Source organism: Pseudopipra pipra, chromosome 1 (genome assembly GCF_036250125.1).
Source record: "Pseudopipra pipra isolate bDixPip1 chromosome 1, bDixPip1.hap1, whole genome shotgun sequence".
NCBI classification, from domain to species: Eukaryota; Metazoa; Chordata; class Aves; order Passeriformes; family Pipridae; genus Pseudopipra; species Pseudopipra pipra.
Genome location: NC_087549.1, coordinates 15,744,232 through 15,769,790, shown reverse-complemented (window position 1 = coordinate 15,769,790; position 25,559 = coordinate 15,744,232).

The following is a 25,559-nucleotide window of genomic DNA, read 5'->3' as shown; positions in this document are numbered from 1 at the left end:
GGAGGGATACAGGCTTTTTAGGAGGAAAGGCTGGGAAGATGAGAAGCAGGAGTTGCCCTTAATGTGGAACAGCTGGAATGCATAAAGGTCTGCCTCCATGATGTATCCAGGAATCAGTCAAGAACTTATGGATAAAAACTAGTGGGCAGACTAACATGTGTGCTATTGTAGTCACTATCCAATATAGATCTCCTGAGCAAGAAGAACTAGATATGGCCTCATATTCATAGGCCCTGTTTCTTATGGGGGACTTCAACCACTCTAAATGAACAATACAGCAGGACTCAGGTAATTTGGAAGATTTTTGATGTGTTGAAGGCAACTTTCTAGTCCAGGTAACTGAAGAACCTGCAAAGAAAGTAGCACTGCTGGATTTGGTATTTATGAACAAGAAAGAAATATTTAAGGACGTGAAAGTCAGGGTAGCCTTGGCTACAGTAACCAGGAGATGGTGTTCTGGATCCTAAGAGGTGATAGCTTAATCTCATTCCTTGGGAATGTGAGAGAAAATCCACCTAGGATCTAATTCCAAACACTTGAATGACAAGAGGGTGGTCAAGAGTAGTCAGTATGGATTTATGAAGGATAAATCATACTTCACCTACCTCAGTGAGGTGACTGATCAATAGTAGTCAGCATGGATTTATGAAGGAAAAATCATACTTTAACAATCTCAGTGAGACGACTGGTTTGATAGACATGGGGAGAGCAGTTCATGCTATTTACCTCAACTTAGCAAAACTTTTGTCATGGTTTCTAATAAAATCCTCATAGAGAAGTTGACAAAGACAAGGAGACAGGGAAAGCTCACTGAACAACCAGGTCCAGCAGTGAAGGTTCAGCTGGAGGCCAGTCACTGGTGGTGTACCCCAGGGGTCGATACTGGGACCAGTACAACCGAAACTTAAGACCTGAAGGAGGACATGGACTGCACCTTCAGCAGTTTCAAAAATAATACAGAACTGAGGGAACTGGCTGGTACACCAGCTTGTTCCTGGCTGGTACGCTGCCATACAGAGCAGTAACCTGCTCAATAGGTTTGACAAACAGATAGAGGTGAATCACATAAAGTTCAGCAAGGGGAAATACAAAGTTCTGCACCTGGGGAGAATTAACCACAGCCATGACTATACACTGAATAGATTACCAGCCACTTGTTAACAGTCACATTTGGGACAGTCCCCTTCAGATGAAAATAGTAAAACATTCACCTCTGCGGGTATTAACTGCCTCACTCAGTTGTCCTCCTTGGCTCTAAGGCAGCAAAGGTCTTTCAGGCATTGTGTGCAGTCATGCAGTTTAAGTCCTAAAATAATATGATAAAAATGTTGCCATGTCCAAAATTGTTCATGCCAAACTTAATAGATACCTTAGGCAAGGATGTCAGATCATCCGAATATCACTCCAAACTACATAAGATTTGAAACTGACTCCATTCTGTTTAGATCAGTTTTACTCACTGCTGTCTAATTGCAGTGTATATTTTTAACATGCCAGAAGCAAGATTTGACTTGATAATAGATTTCTACATATTTAGTCAGAAGGAGAAAAGAAGGAACCAGCTACAGATTTCCTAGAGGCAAAGGAACTCATGGAATTGTTTTTTTCCTCTTTTCCTTGTCTTATAAGGCTGTTACTTGGACATCTTTCCTACATGCTGTATTAGCAAAAAGTTGGAGGAAACTCGTGACAGTGAGAGATGACAACCAAGTGTATTAGGCTTGGAGGCAGGGAGCAGAGCTGAGCTCAGAAGCATAGCAAGCATTTTTGGAAGCCATTATCATTCTAATGAATTATTTGACACATCCAATGTGCCTATTGCACTGCTGTATTGTATGCAATCTTTAGCTAGTTATTCAAGGAAGTCCATACCAAAGCAGTCAGGCCACCAAAAGGAGAAAGCCTGGGCTGCAAAAGACAATCAGTTCCAGCAGCTGTGAAAGACAAGCAGCCACCCCTTTTTCTTTCAGACATTTTAAGTGATGAACTGCTCGAGGATGCAGAGAGGGAACAAACAAACAAAGAAGAAAAGAAGGAAGAAAGAAAAAAAATCGGTATACTAGTATAGTGAAATTAGAAAGTATGTATTGTTGCCTGCTAGGCAATGAAACCTAGGAAACCTAGCAAATAAACTTATACAACAGCTGTGCCTAATCTTAGCATTTCTGCTGCTATTCAGATTAAATTTAAACCTACATGTTATCACATATTAAAGGATTCCCACCCATATTTTAAAATATGTAAATCTGAAGGTGATGTCTCATATCATGCAATAATGTGTGGTCTGGAGGCAGAGAAGATGAAATTGAAACTCTTTTTGTTCTCAAAATGAATCTTAAATCAAACCTGAACATTATGTGAGTCAACCACGAAGAGGATTTATTCTTATGTCTGTCAGTTACTTTGGCTCTATTTTTCAGCCAAGCATAAATATTCCCCGAGTACCTATTTTAAAACAAGTATCAATTTTTTTACTTAAAAGGAATGCTTAATGACTGTTTTGGATGTAAGCTCCTTTAGAGTCATACAGCACTAGTTACCACAGCTCTAGGGAACAAACAATTATTAGCTGATAACATCTCTTGGGCCAGTAGTGGCTTGGGAAAAGGAATTTTCATACCCAAGCAAGCTATGGCAATCACAAATTTATGCTACTATTATTTGATGTTCCTAGCCTTATTTCTGCTTCCATGAGATACTTCTTAGAAATATATTTGACTGAGATAATACTTCATTATTCAATGTTGATTTTTATCTACTGCAGTCTGTTCACTTCTTAACCAGATGCAGTAAGAAGACTTTTCTTCTCCTGAGAGAAAGAAATAGTCTCAAGGAAATAGTGCAAAACCTCCAGCATCATGCTGTCACTCAAGATTCACATAGGAAAAAAACCTGAATGTGACATGAAAATTCTTTGGGAGGTGTTAAAGGTTTCAAAGACAATTCTAATACCTAAAACCAGAATATGGCCTGGTCTAATCCAGTTCCTACTTTACTTTCTTGTCTCTGACAGAGCAATGGTCCAAAATCTTTCTACACTCACTTTTACACAAGTTTTGGTCAGTATCCTGGTTCAACGAAAGTAGATAATAACTCAAAAATTAGGACATTCCCAGAAGTGGAAGAATGTCATGATTTAAAACCATTTTCTCTTCAACTTGAAACAGGGTTTTGGAATAAGTTCTTCCCACATTTCATATTGGGTCCTAACACCCTGCATGTGGATTGGTTCTCATTCATGCCTGTTGGGTGACCATTTAATACATTTCAGAACTTAAAATGACCCAGTCAGTAATATATTCTGCCAGAAAGATATTCCTCAGCATTCCTCAGGCAGTGATTATTCAGTGTGCCTTATAGGGAGATACTGGGTAAGAGAATTCAAGCATTTAAAGATTTTTTTTCCCCCTCTATAGTTCAAATTTTCCCCATCTAATAGCATGTCTTGGGTTTTTGTTTTTTTGTGTTTTTTTTTTTTTCAATAGAAGATTGAGACTGTCAGACCAATATAGGTGGAAACTTTATTGTGTTTCTTTTCTTAAATTGCTTTCCAGTAAGGAATGAGTGGGGAATGGGGGCTAAATTCTGGCTGTTCTTCCATAGCTTAGATGGTCAAGTAAAAGCTTGTAAATGCTTATAATGATTCAAATTTATGTTTGATTATCCTATCTTTCCATCTTGTGGAGATAGCAATGACAGCATAAATTAAAAATTTTTCTTGGCTCAAGATAGACAGACTAAAATATCAGACTGTGATGAATTTGACACGTAATTGGTATGGAAAGCACTGGATGGTTATCCTCTGAAATGCTCCTGGGTAATTTCTGATTTCTTCACAGGGAATTGTATGTCCATAATAAAAGAGACTGATGCAAGTGCAAATGGTGCAAATGTCCTCTCCAGATATTCAGAACCTATGATGAAAATGTGAACCTGAGTTTTGCTCTGGAGGAAATGTAGGACTCATTTGTCACCTGCATGTTCAAGATGTACACAATGCGTCTAACTCTCTCTGACATTTTGTTGCACCCTGAAAACTCTTAGATAGTTTTTCCCATCTTTACTCCCCTGTTAATTCCTCAGACATATTTCTGAGACACGACTAATTTGCTGTTGTCCCCATTATGAGTGATCCAGTTATATGCCAGGATATCAAATCTCTCTACTAAAAACAAAGAATGTCAGTGTCATGGCTGGGCTTCGCGAACGAAGATTTGGGAAGGGCTCTACCCACGTTTGTTGCAGGCTCGTTGGTCGCTAAAAAGGCCAATACGAGATAGGCATGTCCAGTTGCAAAAGACACAGCAGAAAGACTCCTTAGATGGTATATTCTACAAGGGACGATTCTTTCTGCAAAAACAAAGAATAATATGTGGTAATATTTGTCGAAGTTCAATTAGCAGTAATTTCTACAGAATTAGTACAACAATAACGTATCTGTAGGATGACCTCTCTCTTGTTTATATTAAGTCTGTTCTTGTTCCTTAAGCTGAAATAAACAGCTGATCTTGTTATCCAAGGGACCATAATGTTCTGTATAATAATTTATTTTAAATAGTCATTTATTTTGCATTAGCTATTTTTCTTTTGTGTCTGCAATAGTATTTTCTCTTTTTTTCCCCTTAAAAACAAATTCAAATCTGGTGAGGATTCTAAATTTTTCTAGAAATATTTGCTTAAAGCTAAGATAGATAAAAATATTTATTTTCTCATGATGCAGTTCCAGATATTTGGACAGCAGATCAGATTACCAATAAGTGAATTAAATGGAAGTAATTATATGTAAAATAGGAAAGCTGCTCTTTAATACAATAAGAAATAGATAAAATTCAATATATGACAAAGCAATTTCAGTGGCAATTGCTGAACTATGAAAAAAAAGCTCTACTTAGATATATATAACTATGTATTCAATTTCTATGAGATAGTTAAAGAAATATCTGCAAAAATTTCTTTTTTCCTCACAGTCCACTCTGCAAGAACACTTAGTAAGATTTTTCTATTTATTAATTTCTCTATGAAAATTTGATATATGCCAAACATTCAGAAAAAAGGTCTAGAACTTAAATATAATCTTCAATACTTCTGTGTATAATGATTTTTTGTGATACATAAACACATTGCAGTATTGTCTGCTCTAAACATTTCTTTTTGACTGCTTCCTACATCATCAGTGAGGAAAGAGAAAGAGTGATTTGTGATTTTCCTAGAATTCCACTTTGTCTTTTCAAAAGTGATCTGTCCTCTAGGGTGTATTTTATAAAAAAAAAAATAGATAATGTAGAAGAGCTAATTTCCAAAGAGAATTTCACCTTTTTCTTGCCTTTTTGATATTGCAATTAATTATGCTTTTAAATAAATGTGATTGTTCTCAAGTATCTAGCTGTCTAAATACCAGATTGGACCCACAAAAAAAGTAATTAGACTCAAATCTACAATAAAATTAGCCCTCAAGTAATTATAGATTTGGAAATACAAACACAAAAGTGGAAATTTAGCTATAATACTGTTGAAAAGGAAAGAGAAAAAAAGAAATCCTTATACTACAAATATCACGTTCCATTATTTCTGTCTAACCACTGTACTTTTATTTAGACATTCCACTTAACAGCAAACAACCACAAAGCCCTATCCCAAGATTCTTCCAGGAAAATAATAATCCTACATCTTATACTAATAAAGCTTAAAACATAAATAGTCTTGGCTCTCCCTTAGGACCATGCAAGATTCTAGCCAGAAACAATTACAATTTTCCCACAGAAGTCAGACTCAGAAGTTGCATGTGAGGTTTTGCTTGCCTTGTACCTGTGAAATTACTGGCATTTCTGCAGAGTGGTAGTGGAAAAGTTTCCATTCCAACTCAAGGATATTTTATTGTTGATTCATATGGTTACTGGACAAAGGGTAAGAGAAAGAGAAGTGTCAAACAACCATGCAGTTGTTTTCTATCTGTAAAGGGACACTAAATCAGATTTTTAAGGAAGTACAGTACCTGAATTAGAATCTTTACACCTATAACACGGATTACTTCCACAGGTTTTTTCTTTGTTCTCCAAAAGTTTCTGCTGTATACCATCCTCTTCATTCTCAGAATCACCTACTATGCAAGCCAGCACATTAATGTGCATGCCAATGTCTCAGATGTTTCTTCTTCTGTACTCACTTTGCAAGAAAATATTGCAGTTTCTCATTTCAGGAGAGAAATTTCTCAGGCTTTTCCATTACCAAATGATCACAGACTTGCCATGTGAGCATACAATATTAACTATGTGAATATCCTGCTTTAAGAAAATTATTATAAACTCCTAGTTGTTTTAGAGCATCCTGGTTACCACGTTTACTTCCTAGCAACAGAATAATATTTCCTAGTGAAGTGAAACCATCATCAATAGTGTAAACATTCAGATGACAGAAAGCTGATCAGCAAAAAGATTTAAGATGGCAGTATCAAGCAGACTAAAATATTTAGGAGCAGAAGTTACACTGACTTCCTATTGTTTATTTTTGAAAAACCTCCCTTACTTGCTCATGAGTTTTCTTGGGGTCACAGCTAATTTCACTGATTTTCCTCTGAGCATTTGCTGAGATTGCTGTCCCTCTACACCCACCACTTCCTCTAACAGTTAAAAACTGCGATGTGAAAGCAGAATGGAATTTAAAAAGAAAAAAGGATTCCATTAAATAGCAATGATACGTCAACTGGAGCTTTTAGTGGCAACATGTCTGTTTTCACAAAAATTTCACTAGAATACTTCCCAAGTCTGGAGTCAGAAAGAGAGGATGTGAGATTCATTACTCTGGAAGAAGCACCCTAATGATCACAACTTACATGAGTGCATTTGTATGGGTGTGGGCATGAGACTTCTGCCCTGTTTATCACTGACAGCTCACAGCAGCCCTGCTTTTCCCCTGGTGCACTGTCCTCGAAGCAGGAAAGAAGCTGCAGCACTGCATTCCCACCCACCTCACATTACACAGATGGAGATAAAGAGGCAATTTATTCCTCACGTCTCAGTACTGACTGTGGAGCATACAGCTACGTAACCCTCCACACTGCAGATGTGGGCACCTCTGGTAGATGCAGTCCTTTTGGAGGGGCTTTAAATTTGGTCTGTAATATGCCAGAAAAATGGCTTAACCACACAGCCACCTTCTTCTGAGAAGAAAAGAAGAAAGAGGTGTGGAGGAGGCAGTCTCATTGGCTTGATTGTTTTTGGGAATGTCATTAAAAAAAAAATCCTAAATAATTTTCTGTGACACCTGAAGTTTGGTTTGGGGTTTATTTTATTTTATTATTTTTCTATTATGAAGAATTCCTATTATCTAGACAGCTGTAATTAATATGGAAGACACACAGACAGACAGCACTTCCCAAAATTTCAAATCCAAATAATAACACCTCATGCAATAAAAACAACTAAAAGCATGTTGCTGAATTAATGAAACATTTACACATTGCTATATTCTCACACTGAATAGAGAATTGCTGTACCAGATTTGGATTATAGGTACCATATGTATAGATCTCTCTCAGCCATCTTAACTTTTTAAAACTGTACTGTTTTACCTGCTTGCTCTTTATAGTGAGATGCAGTTGGTGGATTCAACTGGCAAATGGTTTCTGTTCACCAGCTGATGGCTATGCTCAATTAGAAGATTGCCCTACTGACTGCAAGAGTGATTTGTAAGGTTTATGGGACTTGATTCCAATATAGAAGTCAGAAGTACACTTTCCACTGAACTCAGCCGGCTTTAGATAGAGCATTCATTGCTGAAAGAGTATCTGGTACAATAAATTCAAATGGAAATGGGAATGGTTAGAGATATATGAATAACCTATGGAAATTACAAAATTCTCCAATTAAATATGCCAATAATCCAGATGACAAACCTGGAATAAATTTCATTATTACTAACCAAAAGAAAAAAGGAAGAGAAAGTAATGCATTCAACACAATTTTCTATTCATGTGTTTTTTTCCAAGATATTTTTATAAATAATCATTATTATTATTTATGTACTGTGAAAATTATTCCCCTTTCTGCACTTTTCACCTGACAAAATACTTTAAGATTGTGTCAATGTAAGACCAAATCTTCTCACTTGGAAAACTGAGCTGAAACACTAAGGCTTTATACTTCAAGGGCACATTGATGCAGAAGCCTAGTGCAATACTGATGCTGAGATAAAGGCATTTGCTGAGGTCATCCACCTTGGTACAATGGTATCCCATAAATAGGGAACATGAATAATTTACTTATGTAAGAAGTAGCTGATAACCCGTTACTATAGACATGAATGGAAATATGTCTCTGATGTTATCTGTTGCTGAACATTGACTGCAATAATTATAAGATGGTGGTACTAAAAACAATGATTGTTATATTTTTTTAACTATAAAACCAAACACTTCGACAAAATGTCTTTCTTTTCCACAATTATTTGGTGAAATCAGCCCTCCTAAGATACGGGATGTTTATATTTTGTGTGTAGAGTTTCCACATTACACCATCACTGAAACTTTCATCTTGCTATAAACCTAGAAACAACTATTTTTCCAGGGGCATAATTTTAAAATCCCGATAACAGGCAAGAAAAAAGGTAGAATAAGGTCTTTACTTGGACCAGTGGACACAAAGTATTTTTCACAGTTCTTTATGTTTATATATATATAAGTGTTCATATGTATCTGTGTAGATACATATATGTGCATATATGTGTAGAATTATGCACATATTAATTATTTAATTATAGTTTAATCCTAATGGATAGTATAAAGCTGATCTGATACAATTTAAGATAGTACAGAGTTACAATCCCTAGTTATCCAGGATGATGACTTTGTAATTCACAAAAATTTTAGTGTTCTGTATTTTTGGTTTTTTCACATCAACTGAAGGTCCCAGCACCACCCTGTATAAAAAGCCTTAGGTATTGGTCCTCCAAGCCAGGGCTATGGATTTGTTCACTGTCCAACTACTTTGGTATGGTACCTCAAAGAAAGTCCTATGCTATAGGGGTGAAGAGAATATAGATTTTGGAGGGAGAGCAAGGACCAAATGGGGGAAAGAGAGGAATGAATAGCAGGAGGAGCAGCAAGAGCAAGAACTATCCAAGAATAACTTTTTTTTCCCCTTCTGATCTTTGCTATGGCAGGATTTCATTTGCCAGTCTTTCTGAGAACTCTGTGGCTAAGCCTGTGGGAACCAATGGAAGTAAAATAAATTGTTTCAAATATATTCTTGTCTTTATGTATGGAGCTTTTTGATTAAAATGAGTTGTTATTGTCACTGACATACTGGTTATCATTAGGAATGGAACAGTAATATAAGTCTGACTGTGCACAATCCGGTTGTACCAGAAAATATGATGCTTTTTTTTGTACAAGACATTACTTAAAACTGTAAGGAAAATATCTCTTGCAAAGAACAACTAATTCCCTACTCTTTAGACAGTAAGCAATGAATAGCTAAGACAGATGATCAGTATCATACAATCACATCTTCAAAATAAGTTTTCTGCTCAATTTTACTGAATCCATAGCAATGGACAGTTGTTTTGTGGCTATATCACAAGTCTATTGCAAAGAGATTTAAAGGGGAACAGCCTAACAGTTCTTTGGATATTTGCTTACATGAACTGTGAATTCTCCTAAGAAGACATGGAAAAATTCACAGTGCTACTTCTCAAGAAATGGAAAATCAAGGACAGCTTCTGTCAGAGAAGGGAAAGAGTCTATAGTTATATATATTATTAATGAGAATTCACACTCATCATGTTACTCAAAGTCTTAAGATTGAAACCAGAAAAATTATGTGCTTCTTAGCCCAACATACAGAATTTTTTTCCTATTTTGTCCTGTTTTCTTGATTCAAAAAATGAGCTTTAACTAGATAAGCCAATTTTCTGTACAATAGTGAAACACATATGTGAGTATAGATTTGTCCTGGGAAAGCCTGCTGCAGTATTAACATCTGTATTTTTAGGGACTGAAATACCCCAAAGAATTCTTATACAGCACTAAAATCCAGTCATATGCCCTTTGGTATGCTAACATCAAAAATGCATTTCTAGTCTACAGTAGTGCTGAGCCTGATTCCTGGGCTCAGTCCAAATGTTTTAGGTGTTTTAGCTCAATGTGTTTATTCAGATTGTTGCTTATTTTCTTCAACATCTTGTATAACAAGTGAAAAATGCATACATACATTTGCCTAGTTAAAAGTGAGTAAAACTACAAAGAGAAATAAATTCAAGTTAGAAATAACTAAGGGAAAAACAAATCACTTGTCATGGGCTCTATAGGTATTTTTCAATATTGTTCCTTATTTACAAAGGCAAGCTTGCCAAGCAGACAGAGTTAAAAGGAAGAGAAGTAGGTATCCTTGGAGAACTGAGGAATGCCTCCATAGCATGCTTTCCACCATGCAAAATTTACGTGTAACAAGCAAGAATATATCATAATATGAATAGCTTTTAAAACAGCCTTTGCTGCCAGCACGTTCTGGGATGATGAAAGTGTCATGCACCACAGTTGTGATCCAAGAGGTTGGTGTCCTCAATGTTTCTCAGGCTTTCATGGCTAGGAAAGTGATAGCAGTATGAGGACAGAAAGACACTTGCAACTGTTCTTGGATGCCGTGTTACGCCACGGTTTCCTGCAGGCATTACCCTCTTGTCTCTTTGCTGTGCTTCTGCCAGCTCTTACATTCCCATTACAATGCTGCAGTTTTTTCTAGCCTTTTAGCATGTAGTGTGAGATGCAAGAGATCAATCATCTGATCAGCTACACAGGCATCGAAATTTTCAGAGCAGGAGAGATATCGCACTGTGCCACAGACAGAAAGTATTTGTTTCTCTCCAGTTGAAGTCCCACAATGCATTTTCCCTATATTTATGTGCCCAGGAGGAAAATATGGCCACCAGTACATGAAACAGTACAATTGCAAAGATTCCCCTTCCTTACTCCCTCTGGGACACTTCCCATATTAACTTCCTTTTAGAGTGAATCATACTCCCAGCAAAACCAGAGCACAATAGACTTTGTCTAACTCTGCTTAAATTTAGGGAGTTCTGTGCAACATTTTGGATTTCTGTTGTAGTCAGTGTTTATTCCTGTCTCATTTTTCTTAGAAACAGATGTGGTTTCTTCTTTATGTAACAATTTTTCATTATACTACACCCTGGACAAATTTGCAGAAGCTTCATTAATTTCAGCCAGAGTAGGATAAAATATGCAACCCTAGGCTTAAAATTTGTTTCCTGTTGTATTCAATGTCATCATAAATTATGCAGAATTTTAGCTGAATATAAAAGTGAGTTGTCAGGTTCTTAAGACAGGAACTGTGTTTTCTGTCTTATCCATAAAATACTTAACACAATGGAAATCAGTGATTCTAACTGCTCCCTTAGGCACTACCTGGATACAAGAACTAAATAATAATATGGGCATCTTAAAAATACTTCTATAGTCAATAAAACCACTCATACTAACTTCTAGAATTCTTGCTCAGAAACTTAGTTTTCAATAGAGATGGAGAATTTTTAAGCTAACTTATGTTCACTTAAAAATACTGTGTATATTGCTTCTGTCTGTTTTACATTTTTTCTTTTTACTGCTCCTGTATTTGTCTGTAAATCACACTGTATATTAATAAATAGTGTTGAAATTTTAATAAATACCCGAAATGTTAAGTACAACTTACTGCCCTTTGCTATCTCTTTTGTCAGTTCTTTGATTTGATGCAATTATACAGTTTTAAAAGCAAGGTAAGGCAAAGTAACCAATCATTATGATAATTCTTCAACAATTGTCAAAATTTAACTAGGACTGGCTTTCCTATGGCTGTTTTGAATTGTATATTGTGCAAATTGGCTCCAAACTTCCATCAAATGGCTTGTTGCAGAAGATGTTCATGTTATAAATTGTGCTTAATTTGCTTTTAATGGGTGCAGTTTGTTTTGTGTACTGTTAAATCAGGCCATGAATAAAGGTTTAACTTTCTGACAGAGAACATCCTTTAAAAAAAATAAATTCATACAGTCCAAAATAAAAACAGATGAGTTCCCAGCTCTGAATCTAGTTTGTCAAGAGGAGAGTTCACTGTTCACCAAATTTTTCAGTATTCCACCAAAGCACCATGTATTAAAAGTTTGGAATCCAAAGATCTGAAGTAAGAAAACTGGTGAAAGTTCTCTTGTTTACACCAGTAGAAATCCAAACACTTTAAATGTTATGCTGATCCTGATTTAAAAACTCAAGAAAGTACAACGTCTGGTGGACTTTCATCTTATATAAAGACTAAATAATTGGAGCACTCTTGTCTAGATAGGGAGGAACTACAAAAAGAAAATATAGTTTCCTAAATCCTCTGCCCTTCTACTCTTAATTTGTTGCTCATACACAGAATAAGCTTTTCAATTTTTGCTCACTGTTAATATACAGAGAGTGCATGACCTGGTAATGTTCCGAGAACACGAGAAAGGAAGAAAAAAAAGAAAGGAGGAAGGAAGAAGGAAGGAAAGAAGGAAGGGAGGAAGGAAGGGAGGAAGGAAGGAAGATAGGAAGGGAGCACACCTAGCAGGTCTTGAACTGAAACAAAAGAACCCATGGATTAAAATTGTGATGTGTTGTCAGAGGAAGGAATTAATTTAGTCCTATGGTTCACGGAGGAGAACTGAGCAGAATTCTGCTCTGGTTCTCAACAGCTTCTCATAAACCTCTGAGTAATTTACTCTCTCCCAGGTTGAGCCCAGAATATACTCTTTGTAAACAAAATCCAAGAGACATCTTTAGGCCAGTTACTGTTGTAGACAAATTAGGAAAGATTAAGATTTTATCCAAACTTAAATGTAGTCCTGCTCTTAAAAGGCTTGCAGCCTCCTATCCTTAGGAAATAGTAGCTCATTAATCTTCACTGCACCTGCAGTACATCTAAGAGATTATGTAGCTTAAATAATGCTATATGAAAAGTCTACATCAGAGATAAAATGGGAAATCAAGTTTCCATTGCCCCTGGTATCCAGTGGGAAAATGGGAACTTCATTTCCTGATTCTAAATATACTTATATCTTTATTTGTATCATAATAATACCTTTGATTATAATTATTTCATTATAAATGTACCATTTTTATATAACTTTTTCATAGAAATAGCTTTAACAATATCTGAATATAATAAAAAGGGGAAAATAAAATTAATTAAACATTCAAAATTTTATTGAATGTTACAAGAACTAATTTAATTTTACAATTGATAAGAAAATTAGAAAACAACAACATAACCAAAGTGTTATGTCCTATCCCCAATGAAATATGTTTTTTTCTTTCTTCTTTTACTTATGAAAGAGATTTTTTGGTTTACTTTGTGTTCAGTTTAAAAATGTGACTAAATGAAAAGTCTCAAATTTTGCCATGTAAAAGGAGAATAATTTTCTGTCAAGCTTAATAAATATCCATTAGACTCAGAATGGTCTCAATTTTTTCACGTTTCAACATGAAAAGATCTACTATTTTGGGTCTATAACAGAAATTCATGGACTGGTAGTTTATGAAATCAGAATATATGACATGGTAATTCATGTGATAATTATAGATATCTATAGAGACACAAAAAGTATATGGAGCAGATCATTGTTATTGAAATGGTGGTGGATGGGAATAATTAAAGAAAGAATTTACCCTTCTCAAATATGATTCTTGCAACGCAAAATAACCCCTGTCAATAAATAAATATTTAGCAAGGATATTTTGATTTTGACATTTGGTTAATTTGCACCAATATCTACCACATCGGTAGATATTCTAGCACTGATTGCAGAAAAGTGAGTAAGTAGCTCATCAAAAGGCTCTCGACTTTAAAACTTCCAGAGAGTATTGCAATGCTATTTTAAAGCAATAATTCTTTTTCATTTTTCTCACATTTTCATCATTAGAGTCTAGAATCTGCAACAGCATGATTTTTAAGACTCTACCTTTATTGGCAAATTGGTACTAATGTTAAAAATACATAGATAACTTTTATAAGTTGCCATCTTGCTTTTTTTCTATGTCTTGATCAATCATTGTCCATTGCCAAATTGTCCAGATATTGTAGGAAAAGACATCCCGCTCAAAACTTTTATGAGAGCTTCTCCGCCCATGAATTTATTTCAAACTCCAAGTTTCTCTGTTGTGGGAAAAATTGATGCATGTAGGTCTGCACAAATTTGATGCCCATGATACAATTTAATGTATTCTTTGTCTGACATCTGCAAAGAGAAAATTCTCTTGCAACATCTCAGTTCACTTACTTTTTTGTATTGGAATGATGTGCCTTATTTGGGAAATCTTGTGCTAATGGAAAAAATTACTCACATTTGAGTACATAAATTTAAAAACAGTACCTGTTCCTAAAAAATCTAACTATTAATCCTTTTAAACTTTTTTTTCCTTTACCATGAAAGCGTTCTAGCATCAAATAATTTCCTTTCAGGAGAGGCAGTTCAGTCAAGATAAGTTCTGTTAATCATCAGCACAAAACAACAGTGGATATGAATCACTGAATTAAATCTTATTAAATTCTAAGAGCTTTTCTTCCAATAGAACACTGCAATTCTTAATGCATAATCCAAAAGAAATAGAATAATTCAGTTGGTTTAAAGTGTCAGATACTTTGAAACTATCTAAACATCACTAGCACTGTCAAGATTTTGAAATTCAAGAAGGTGTCTGATTTCCCTTGGGATAAAAACTTTAAAAATATGTTTGCCTGCTGATTTTTTTTAATTGTTTTTGTCTTTGTGAACAGTCTCCAGCGCAGAGCTTATAACCTGGTTTTGAAAATAGCAGATGTACATATTGGTCACATGCATAATTTTATACATTAAAAAAAAAGGATCAAACATTTTAATTTTATAATAATATTTAATACATTTTCAAATAAAATTATGTGAAGCAGATGTCTGCAATAGTCAGAGAATTCAATCCCCCCCAGAGTGTTTTTTCCAGTTCTAAACCACTGACAAACAAAAATGAGAAACTATTACATACAAAATTTACTGTTCTCCCTTTTTTTTCTTTGCAGTAAGTTACTTTATTGAATGATTACACCAAAAAAAATTTCTTATCTTCTGAAGAGCTCAGGGAGAGATCAAATAAACCCATTTATATGACAAAAAGTAAAGTAATTGTTGTCTATATGTTAAAGTCCAAAAAGCTGATAAACAATTCCCGCCTAATTACTTTGGTTGCATGAAAGCTTTTGGGCACCTAAGTTGTGTCAGAAAAAATGCTGATGCCCAAAGTTTAGCAACGTACTTATTTGGAGGATCTGCCACCCTGACTGAACCAAGCAGATCAGGACTCCATCCAGCCTTCAGGTGTTCACGGTTCACAGAACCGCTGTCACTGGCTTCAGACCCCAAAGGAGCAAAGCTGATATGCACATTCTTTTCATATGTATTACTCTCTGGTAGCATTAACAATAGTCAAAATTATTTTTATTAAAAACAGGAAGGCATGCTCCCTACCCCCTTAACAGTAGCTTAGAGGGTAGCATAGATGGTCACAAGGAGCATGGGCCAGTTCTTGGCCACCTGCAGCCACAGAGCTAAAGCGTTTAAATCAGAGAAGGTCTGCTGCAACCATCGTGGTTTACAAAACTGGAATAGAGACACTTCCCATGTTCCCTTCAAACCTGTGCCAGACTTCAGTTAAAAATGCAAGCAAATTCAGTGCATAACTTTGAAGCCTAGAGGGTACTGTAATTCTTTGTAACTTTCTATCAACACAAAGAGCAGTCACTGGGCCGTCTCTTGTGGGCTTTGGACTTCAGTTCCACACATCCAGATTCATCTAGGTTATTATTGCTGAAAATTCTCAGCTTTTAGGCAGTGAACTAGAAAATGAGGAACTAAAATAATAATTTATAGTAACTAACCACCAGTAAGAATGGGGTTTTTAAAAAGTTTATCTCTTTAATAGGAAAGTTCTTGGTCAAAAGTAAGAAAGAAAATGATGAAAGAGTAAAAACTCTGATGAACTATTTCTTAATGCATTCTTAATTGGGAAAATCTGGTTTACATAGCATAAACATGAATGGAGTACCATTTACACAGGTTAATCACACAAATATTGTGACAATGAAACCTGAATCTCTGCTTCAAATATCTTTTTGCTTATATTTCTACTTTTTTATTATTATTGCATTCAAAATATTAACTAGCAAACAAAATGGTCATGAAATGAGCTAGTGAAATAGTCACACATGGATATCTGAGGGAAATAGAACTGTGGTACATGATGTCAGATAATGTTTGGCCTGGTCTACCCGCTGCTAGGAAATATTTTATGATCCATCCCTACATTGTAGATATCTAGAGCTGAGCCAGTTTTCAAGACTCCTTTCTTAGTACATGAAGAGAAATTGGCCCATTTACAGTCACATTCTTTTCATTTTGCTGCTGATGCCTAAGTTGAGGCAGAAGTATTGCACTGCAAAGACCACCTGTTTCAAAAGTGTAACTCTAATAGGAATCATCCTCAAATGATAAGATCATTGCAGATGAGTATGAACACAGTCATCTGGTCTGTCTCTCAGATGTGGACAAAGGTGTAGTGTGTAGTGTATAGTGTAGTGTCCTATAGTTCTTATGCAATTCAATCACCTTACTGCAAATAAGGTATCTTCTTCAGACAGCTTGTAGCCAAACAATGAGGTTGAATTTTTTACAGTTTTTACACCTACAGATCTAAGGAGCGTTTTTAATATGTCATCTTGGATTTGTCCTTATCTAAAATTAAAATACTATATGAGCACTCACTGTTTACTTTTGTGCTGAGATTTTAAGGTCTTAAAAACTACCCTCTGGTGTTGGCAGATAATGTTGTTCAGTGTGTTTCTCAGTGTTTAGCAACTTATGACATGGGATGGGATGCCTTGTCTAACAACCAAGTATTCCATGATTGTCATAAGCAGGCTGCAAACCTCAATGTGAGAAAACATATCCTTCCAGCACCTCTGTTGTTAATGTAGGACATCATAAAAATTTTTCCAGATTTTGAAAGACCTGGATTTGCTAACAAGGCTCCTTACAGTGCCTTTATTCTGTATTTTGCTTTCAGAAAGTTCCTTGAACACTAGTGAATAAAACATGTTTCTTGAAGCAGCAAATCTTAATCACTGGTATTTGTCCTGTTGGAACACTGCCACTGTATCCAGCAGAAAGGGAAGCTCTGAGCTTATCGTGGTTTCTAGGGACTGCAAATATGTCTCTACTCCATGTCTTGTGATTGAAAAACAATAAATTGTATGCAGTGTATCAGCATGACAATATGCACAGCCCAACCAGTAGAAAAAACTGATAATCCTCAAATGAAAACTGGACCATAGAAAACCATTAATGTGCACAAGATGAAGTTATTTTACCTGTAAACTAATGCCAGATGGCATAAATTCTCTCCAGAGCTCACATGTTCTTCTCTCTGCAAATCAAATGCCAAGGCAAAAATGACTGCAAGCTTTTTTATCCTCATAGATATCATTCATCACTGCCCTAGATCACACCATTTTACCATTATATTATTGGATACAGGACAAATAAATGCAATTTTCAAACCTGAATCTAGTAGTTAATTCCTGGCATGGCGAGGTCCAACATTCAAACAATTGTGCAGTGATGAATAAAAAATGATCTCTGTCTAGTATGCTGACTACATCACAAAGCTGTTAAAAATCAGAAAAAACATCTGAACAAATTAATATTGATTTTTTTTCATGTTCCTCTTAAAATCAAATATGCTCAGCACTTGTTGAGAATACACTTGGGTAAAAAAATGAAAAAGTGAAATTCATAAGTTGATTTCTTTTAGGACTTCATTTCAAAAAGCTGTTATAAAATAAAGAGGAAAAGATCCAGTATTACATTATATATGTACAAAGAACTATAATTTCTTTTCTCATCCATTGTCACTGAGCAATAACTTCTTTAAGCTATAAGTATTATGCTTTGACTGGTTTAATCTGGTTAAATGATGGTGACTGCAGTGTTAAAATCACCTGCGGTCCCTCACTGTTGGCAAAGAGCTGATCAGTGTGAAAGCTAAGGTATAATTCACCTCTTTCTAAATTAAACCTCTACAACCAGGCAATGGACTTTAGACTAAACTCCAGTGAATATGTTGATTAGACCTCTGTTACCTATAATGGGAAACTAGGCAACTAAATCCAAAGGGAGGAGCCTGCGTTACGATACATGGGCTTGAGTGAAATGAATCCCACCCACAGATGAATCTGAATTCATATACGCTTACATGTCATGAGAAAATAACTAAAATGTTGTGTTATAGCAACCTCATATTACTTCCCTATTTCAGCATTTGTATCTTTTCTACTACTGTTTTCAAAAAATACCTGAGGTAAGATAATATTAGGAGCCAAATGCAGGCAGCACAACAAAATTTTTCATTTTCTGAAGGTCTAATCCTGCAAAGTGCATGCATATCTGAACCCTTCCAGGGACATTCACTGGGGTTTTTTCCAGCTTTGAAGATCAATCCACTTCTGCTTGAGTAACTGCCTCTTAACTAGGGATTTATTTACCATTCCTAATTTTAGGCAGTCTAGTATAAATATTTTGGACATATATCCTTATTTAGTCACCTAAATATCATTTTAAGCACTAATTTGGGGATTTGCTTACTTGCATCTTATTCAGTCAAGCCTGAAAACCAGACTTTTAATGCCAATAGAGCAGGAAGCTGAAGCCAGTCTTTTATGTCTATGGAACAATAAGGCAACAGAAAGAAGCTCTGTATCTTCGGAGTAATAACAGGCAAGCCACTGCTCTAAGCAATTATCTTTATTAATTCTTTTAACAACCAAATGGTCTTAAGTACCTGAGATTTTTATTACAATATTTTTAAAGAGTACATTGAAAACTGAAATACTGTGGTGCTCTTTGGCTTTCCCTCCCCATCCATTGTATTAATTGAATTTGTATTAATTGAATACAAATCCATTAGCTAGCAAGGGAATTGAGGCCACAAAATATAGTCCATGTGCCCTGACTTTAAACGGGGATTGTTTTATAGTGTTCCAATGAAAAACCCTGTGGGTTTGGGGAATAGATACCTTCGATATTAATACCATCTTTACTGTATTTATATCTGAAAGGCTGATAGGGCTGATCCTGCAATGTGACAATGATAGGTGCACACAAATTTCTCAGGGTCCTGAGGATGCTAACAAAGCTCCCTGGCCCTGTCCAGCCTCGCCTGGGGACTCCCCCTACTCTGCCCCATCAACACTATGAGTGTGACTGCTCCTGTCCCCAGGAAGGACCTCTTGAACCTACACTGTAGGCTCCTCTCCAGGCCACTTCTCCCTTCAGCTTGGCTGCTGGAGGGATCACAGACCTGGTTCATCACTTGCCTTGTCAGCAGCTGCCAATGGACTCTGTTACCAGGGGTCACCTTCAGCACCTGGCTTGATGCCCTCATGGGGCAGCTTCTCCCTCAATTCTTCATCACACTCATTATTGAGACATGTCTGAGATATGGGGACACACTCCTCCACATCAGGCATGAATACTCCTTTGGATCTTTCAAACAATGCCATGTTTGATTAATTCTGGCACAAAAATCATGTTTTTAATTAAAAACATTTACTAGTAATGATTCTGACACTTTCTGAAAAGAAAAGTGGGCAAAACAGCACTAGTTCCATTTAATTATGTTATGTTATTATGGTAAAATCCAATTACAGCTCAGGTTTCAGTTTTTATTCATCATTCACATCAACAGAATTCACATTGGTAAACCTTGTTTGTCATAGAAATAACACCTTTTCCAGCTAAAATAGCTCAATTTTTAATTAATTTTTGCACAAAGCTAATTGCTTTTTGTCTGTTCATAAATATGTCCATCTTTTATTAAAAAAAAAATCTGTCAACATTATTTATCAGGAAATTGAATTGAGTTACTGAGTTTCCTCTTAGTAAAATTCCACATATCCATAGTTTTAGCACCAACGGACATAAAAAGATTGTTGTTGTGTATGTGATAAATATTTTCTGGTGTTTCTGATGCACCTGGAAAAGAGATAGAAAAGAAAAAGTCATTAGATAGTTGAAGATTCATTTGATTAAATGCAACCCTATTATTTAATTGAATCTCCCAAGATTGTATGCAGGTATTCAAGCTATCAAAATTCAGGCGGTCCAGTTCCATAGAATATCCACTACTGTAAACAATGTAGCTTCCCTGGGTCAAAAATACAATGAGTTGCAAAAAGAATGACAAAAAAGAAAGGGTAATTTGGTGCTAAGAAAGATGTTGTTGGGTGGAGATATATCCCAGTCTCTCAATCAGTCAAAGCTAAGACCTTGTGTTATGGCAGCCCATTAATTTGCAATTGATTTTTCCTATTCCAAGAAATAAAACACTATCAGTAAAACAGGGGAGGTTTATGTTGAGTATTAGAAAAAGGCTCGTCACCCAGAGGGTTGTTGGGCACTGGAAGAGGCTCCCCAGGGCAGTGATCACAGCACCAAGCCTGACAGAGTTCACGTTTTCGGACAATTCTCTCAGGCGTATGGTGTGACTCTCACGTATATTCCTGTGCAGGGCCGGGAGTTGGACTCAATGACCCTTGTGGATCCCTTCCAACTCAGCAGATTCTGTGATTCTGGGAAAAGAATCACAGAATGAATAACCATAATTTCAGGATGATCATTCAGTGATATTATTTATCCTGCTGTAGAATTCTTTCATGCCTGACAATCTGTCACAAAACATAACCTTGATATTTTAATCTGTATTTTCTCCACACAATTCACAATTAAAATACTATGTGCTTGCTGTCTTGTTTCTTTATGGACTCTCAAAATATGTCTTCATCCTTATATCGCTATCATATCTCAGGAATTGGAAATATCTAACAATTTAACATCTTCTCTGAAATATTATGAAATCCTGATTTAAACATCAAACGTAACATAAAATTAATGGATTTCTGAAGCTATGTAAATTTAAAAAAAAAAGACTTCATACCTTTACAATAAAAAATTAATTTCAAATTTGATTACTTTTTGTTGTTTCTTATTGCTATTGGTTTTTTCCTCAAATAAAAGGCTTAGGAATTTCATCTCATTAAAATATTGAATGACTTGACTTCATTCTATACTACTTCCAGGAATAAAATGTCTTTGAGTTTTTCCATTGTGTAAGAATCATAGGGCAGGAGTCACCCCAGAAATTTAAGTCTCAGAAAAGAACACAAGGAAATTAGCCTTTACAGAACTGTTGTTAAACAAACAAACAAACAAAAACAAACAGAAAAATACTTCTCCCCATAGTTTTTATTTCATAAAACTGAAAACCTTTTTTCTGATTCTACTTAATCATAGCATTCAGGCTGATTGAAGTAAAATTGTTTTTAAGTCACCAAAACTGCATTAGTGTGAATCTATATCCTTACACCTCTTGATTTAATGTGTTGCTATCTATAACATCTGCTAATCTAAAAGCATATTATTTCAGAAAGTATTTAAATAATATTTTCTTGTTGAAAAGAAACTGTCTTTTAAAATATATACATGTACACATTTTACAGTTGTTAGTGGTGTTTTAAACTGTCTCTTGTACTTATTCATAAAAATTCAATATCTTTATTTCTCTTTGAATACTATTTCTAAAGACAACTTAACAGTGGTAACATCCACAGGATGCTTGTTGTCACACACAAATAAATCTTGGGTACTTTTTTTTCACTAAATATAGTTTGCAAATCTTAATGATAATTTAGTAGCTAGCTTGGGTTATATTCTTTGTTAGCTGCTTGCTTTGAGACTTCTTTTCTTTCTCTCACCTTTTTATTCCAGTCATCTTTACCACAGCAGAAAAATCTACTGTCCAAAAGTACATAATGAACTCAAATACAATTCCCCAAGGAAAACTTATCACACAGACCTAAGGGAAAAAGCCTCTATTCTTGCAACTAACATTATTTTCTTTCTGTTTTTAAATCTATATTTGCATTTGTGTTATAAAAAATATAACAGATCTAGAAAATAACAAGAGGCATGAAATTTTATTGTTGTCAATAGCATCAGTCTATATTTTCCCTTCTGTTTGCTTTGAGACATTGATCTCCACCTGTACTATCTTCTATTTCTTTGTTCAAGCTCTGGTGATTTTGTTAGCTTTTTTTGTTATTCCCTTGCCACCGATTTTTCCTTTAGCTCTGTTTTGCTCTTTGCTAAACTTGATGGTTTCTTCTCCCACCAAAAAAATTTCAGTCGTCTCCTCAAGCCCCGGTATCCTAATTAAAACGGTGTATTGATGTACTACTTAGTTTCGTTTAGCAGTACATCAATAAAGGAGACAGCAGGTAGGAAGGCAAAGTCTCCCTGAGAATTCTGAGGTATTTTGCATATCGATTTAAATTACTTTCCACAGAGTAACTCTGTACTTCATCTGGTGCAGGTGATATTGTACTTTCTCTAGAGCCATTAGTATGATGTTGATTTCAAATATTAGGGTCAAAATTCTGGTCAATTTGCAATGGGAGGTTTTAGGGATGAGAAGCACACAAGCTAATTCTGGCTCTCTTTTCTATTTTTTGAGGCCAATAAATCTTGTATACAGGGAAAATGTCCTTTTATAACATGGAAAATACTTACAGCCCCCCCACCTTTTACACATTGCTAAGAGTACAGTATCAAGACTAGTGATGAATTTATCTACATTATTATAGTGGTCAATGCTGAGTTCATTCCTCTGAGTGAAGAGATGGAAACACCTCTGAAAAGGCAATGACATATTCCAGACATTCAAACTCTAAGCAGAATCAGCGGATGCTAATGGTCAGAGTTTTGTTTTTGATTGCCTCCTCTACTCTCTCAAGACTTTGCTCCAGGAGAAGGTTACCTGATCCTAAAGCCTCAAGATCCAGCTTTCTTGTGATGATTACTCACTCCCCTTTTCTCAGTCCCTTATTCCAGAAGAAGGAGAGAATGAGACCTGCTTTGAACTGTTTAACAGCTTGCACAGAAGAGAAGATGTACTTGACTTGAGGCTTAGAATTCAGATGAAACAGTGTTACACAAGCTGGGCTTGGAGAAGCTCCATGTCATAATTTTTTTTCTGAATGAGATCAGGAGAAGCTGTTGGGTCTAGACACTACCACCAGCAGTTCAGGAATCCAGACCCCTGCAACAGTGTCAGGTCTCTGTATGGGCCAGTGTATTTCTGAATCCTCTCTTGTTTTTTCCTTCTCATCTCCACTGCAGCTGGTGCTCTATAGCAGATACAAACAGAAATATTAGTCCAAATTTAATGGAAGAGAGAGATTTCTGGTGGGTAGCAAGAGAATTTGAAACAGAAGTGAAAAGAAGTGACAAGACCTGGGATTAGAGAAGTTTGAGTATGGGAAGGTCTATTATTTTGCTCAGTGACTATAGCCCTCCTTACATTAAGAAAAGGGTTTTAATACAGGGAAAAAAAGATGGTAACGCTCTTGCAAGGTCCACCCTGTTATGTATCCAGACTAATTTTACCTGCAAGCAGAACCGGCATAATTGCTGCACAACTGAAATTTGCCAATCTCATTTACTTACTTTGAATATTTATTTCTGTTTATTCTACCCATCAATCTACTCATCCATCCTGCCACCCATCTGCTTGCTCACCTTTTAACTTTTCTTGAGAAGTCCTCATTACCTATCACACCATAAACTAGTTAAAATTTATTTAGAGTGAACTTTACATCAGACTCAGATCGTTCTGGCAGTTTAGGTAAAGTTAGGTTGGGAATTCTGTGACAGGAATTTTTGCTTTTCCTTCTGGTTTATATGGGTTGTTTTGAGATAGAGGAGAAGTAAATATATTGGGATAGCATGGGCTAAATATAGTCTTTGACCAGTCTGTGCTTCATATCTCAGAACAGAATGACCAAAATAGAAGATGCTTATAACGATACTATTGTGATGGTTCTTTTAGTCTAAAGCAAGGGAAGGGAGGACGTTGCATTCAGTCTCTCAGCTTGGTCTGGAAATACATAGATGAAGCAGTTCTAGAGCTCAGTTTGGAAGAGGGTAGCCATTTCAGAGGGGTAATTCCTATTTCATTGGAAAGTCCTTTCCCTACATCATCTCCCCAGTAGAAGAAACTCCAGCAGTATATTCTCTCTCCCAGCTCTTTACCTGTGCTTGACTCTTGACTTTAATCTATTCTCTTTTGCTCCATTCTTGATACCCGGGGCAGAAAAATTCAGTTCTTCCTATATCATTGAGGGGCATTAAACTGGCCCTGAGATGTGTATCAAGCATTTTCAGCTATTCCTCAAGTGGCTGCATTTTATTCTGGACAGTACTTTGTGGTTTTCATTTTTGGTTCTTGAACAAAGGAAGGAGAAGAGGCCTGAGGCACAGAGGAGTTACACCAACATTGCTGTATCTCCACAGTCAGCAATGTCCAGCAAAATAACTATGCTTCTTCAGATAAAGGAGCTGGAACCTCATTTTCCTTCTAAGAAAGTGTTCCACCAAGCACTTTAACGTTGTCTGAGTTAATAAAGTTGCCTATAGAGCCATATGCAGTAAAATGGATTCAGATCTATTTTACAATGAAAGATTCTATCCCTATGGGTCATTTGTAAGTATCTTGCCTAGCAGAGCCTGAAGAATGAATTATTTGTGGATGATTATATGCAGTGGCATAATTTACCAGTGATTTGGTTGTGTTATATCGAAGGCAAAGGGGGAGATAAGGATTTGGAGTACATAAGATAATACTGAAGATAATCACTCTTTTTTTAATCTTTCTCATTTAGCAAGATCAATTCTAAATCTACATAGTCATAAGGTCACACTCAGCAAGATGATTTTTATATTCTGAGGTCTAGAAACAGCTCAATGACCCTTTTCCATCCCTACAGCCATCCTTTCTCAGGATAGTACTGACCTATTGTGTAAGCAACTTAAGTCCTTGTCAAGACCAGGACTTTCAAGCTAAGCACATATCACAAAGTTGCTGTGTAAGTAGAAGTCTCACCAGACTTTTCACTAGAATTTGGAGAATGAACTACTTTCCTAACTTTCTTTGTTCTCTTAAAGTGCAGATGAAATAAGCTGTGCTTATTTTTAAGCTGTTACTAGAACAAGACCTTTCCATGAACTTTAGGTCCATTACTAAAACAGTGAAGAAGCCTTTATAAATACCACTTGATTCTACATAGAAAGATTACACTTCAGGGCATGTCTTCTGCCAGTATTTTTTTCCACATTGAGAGTGCATTTATGGAAATGCAGTTTAGTGGAATACATGAAATACAGATTTGACTAGGAGACTAATTGAATTAGGATCTCAGCTGGATACTTTATACAGCATATTTATGGTTATGGTGAAGCTAAACAGAGGGTCTAGCTAGGAACTGAGTGATTCCAAATTTTATTCTGTAGTTTAAGGTTCCCAGTCGTGAGTGACTTATCCTCTATAAGGTCAATTTACTCAATAGTGAGGATACTCAAGGGAAAACTGTAACATAGTGGGGCTATTTATAGTGTTGAGACAGTCATTTGTA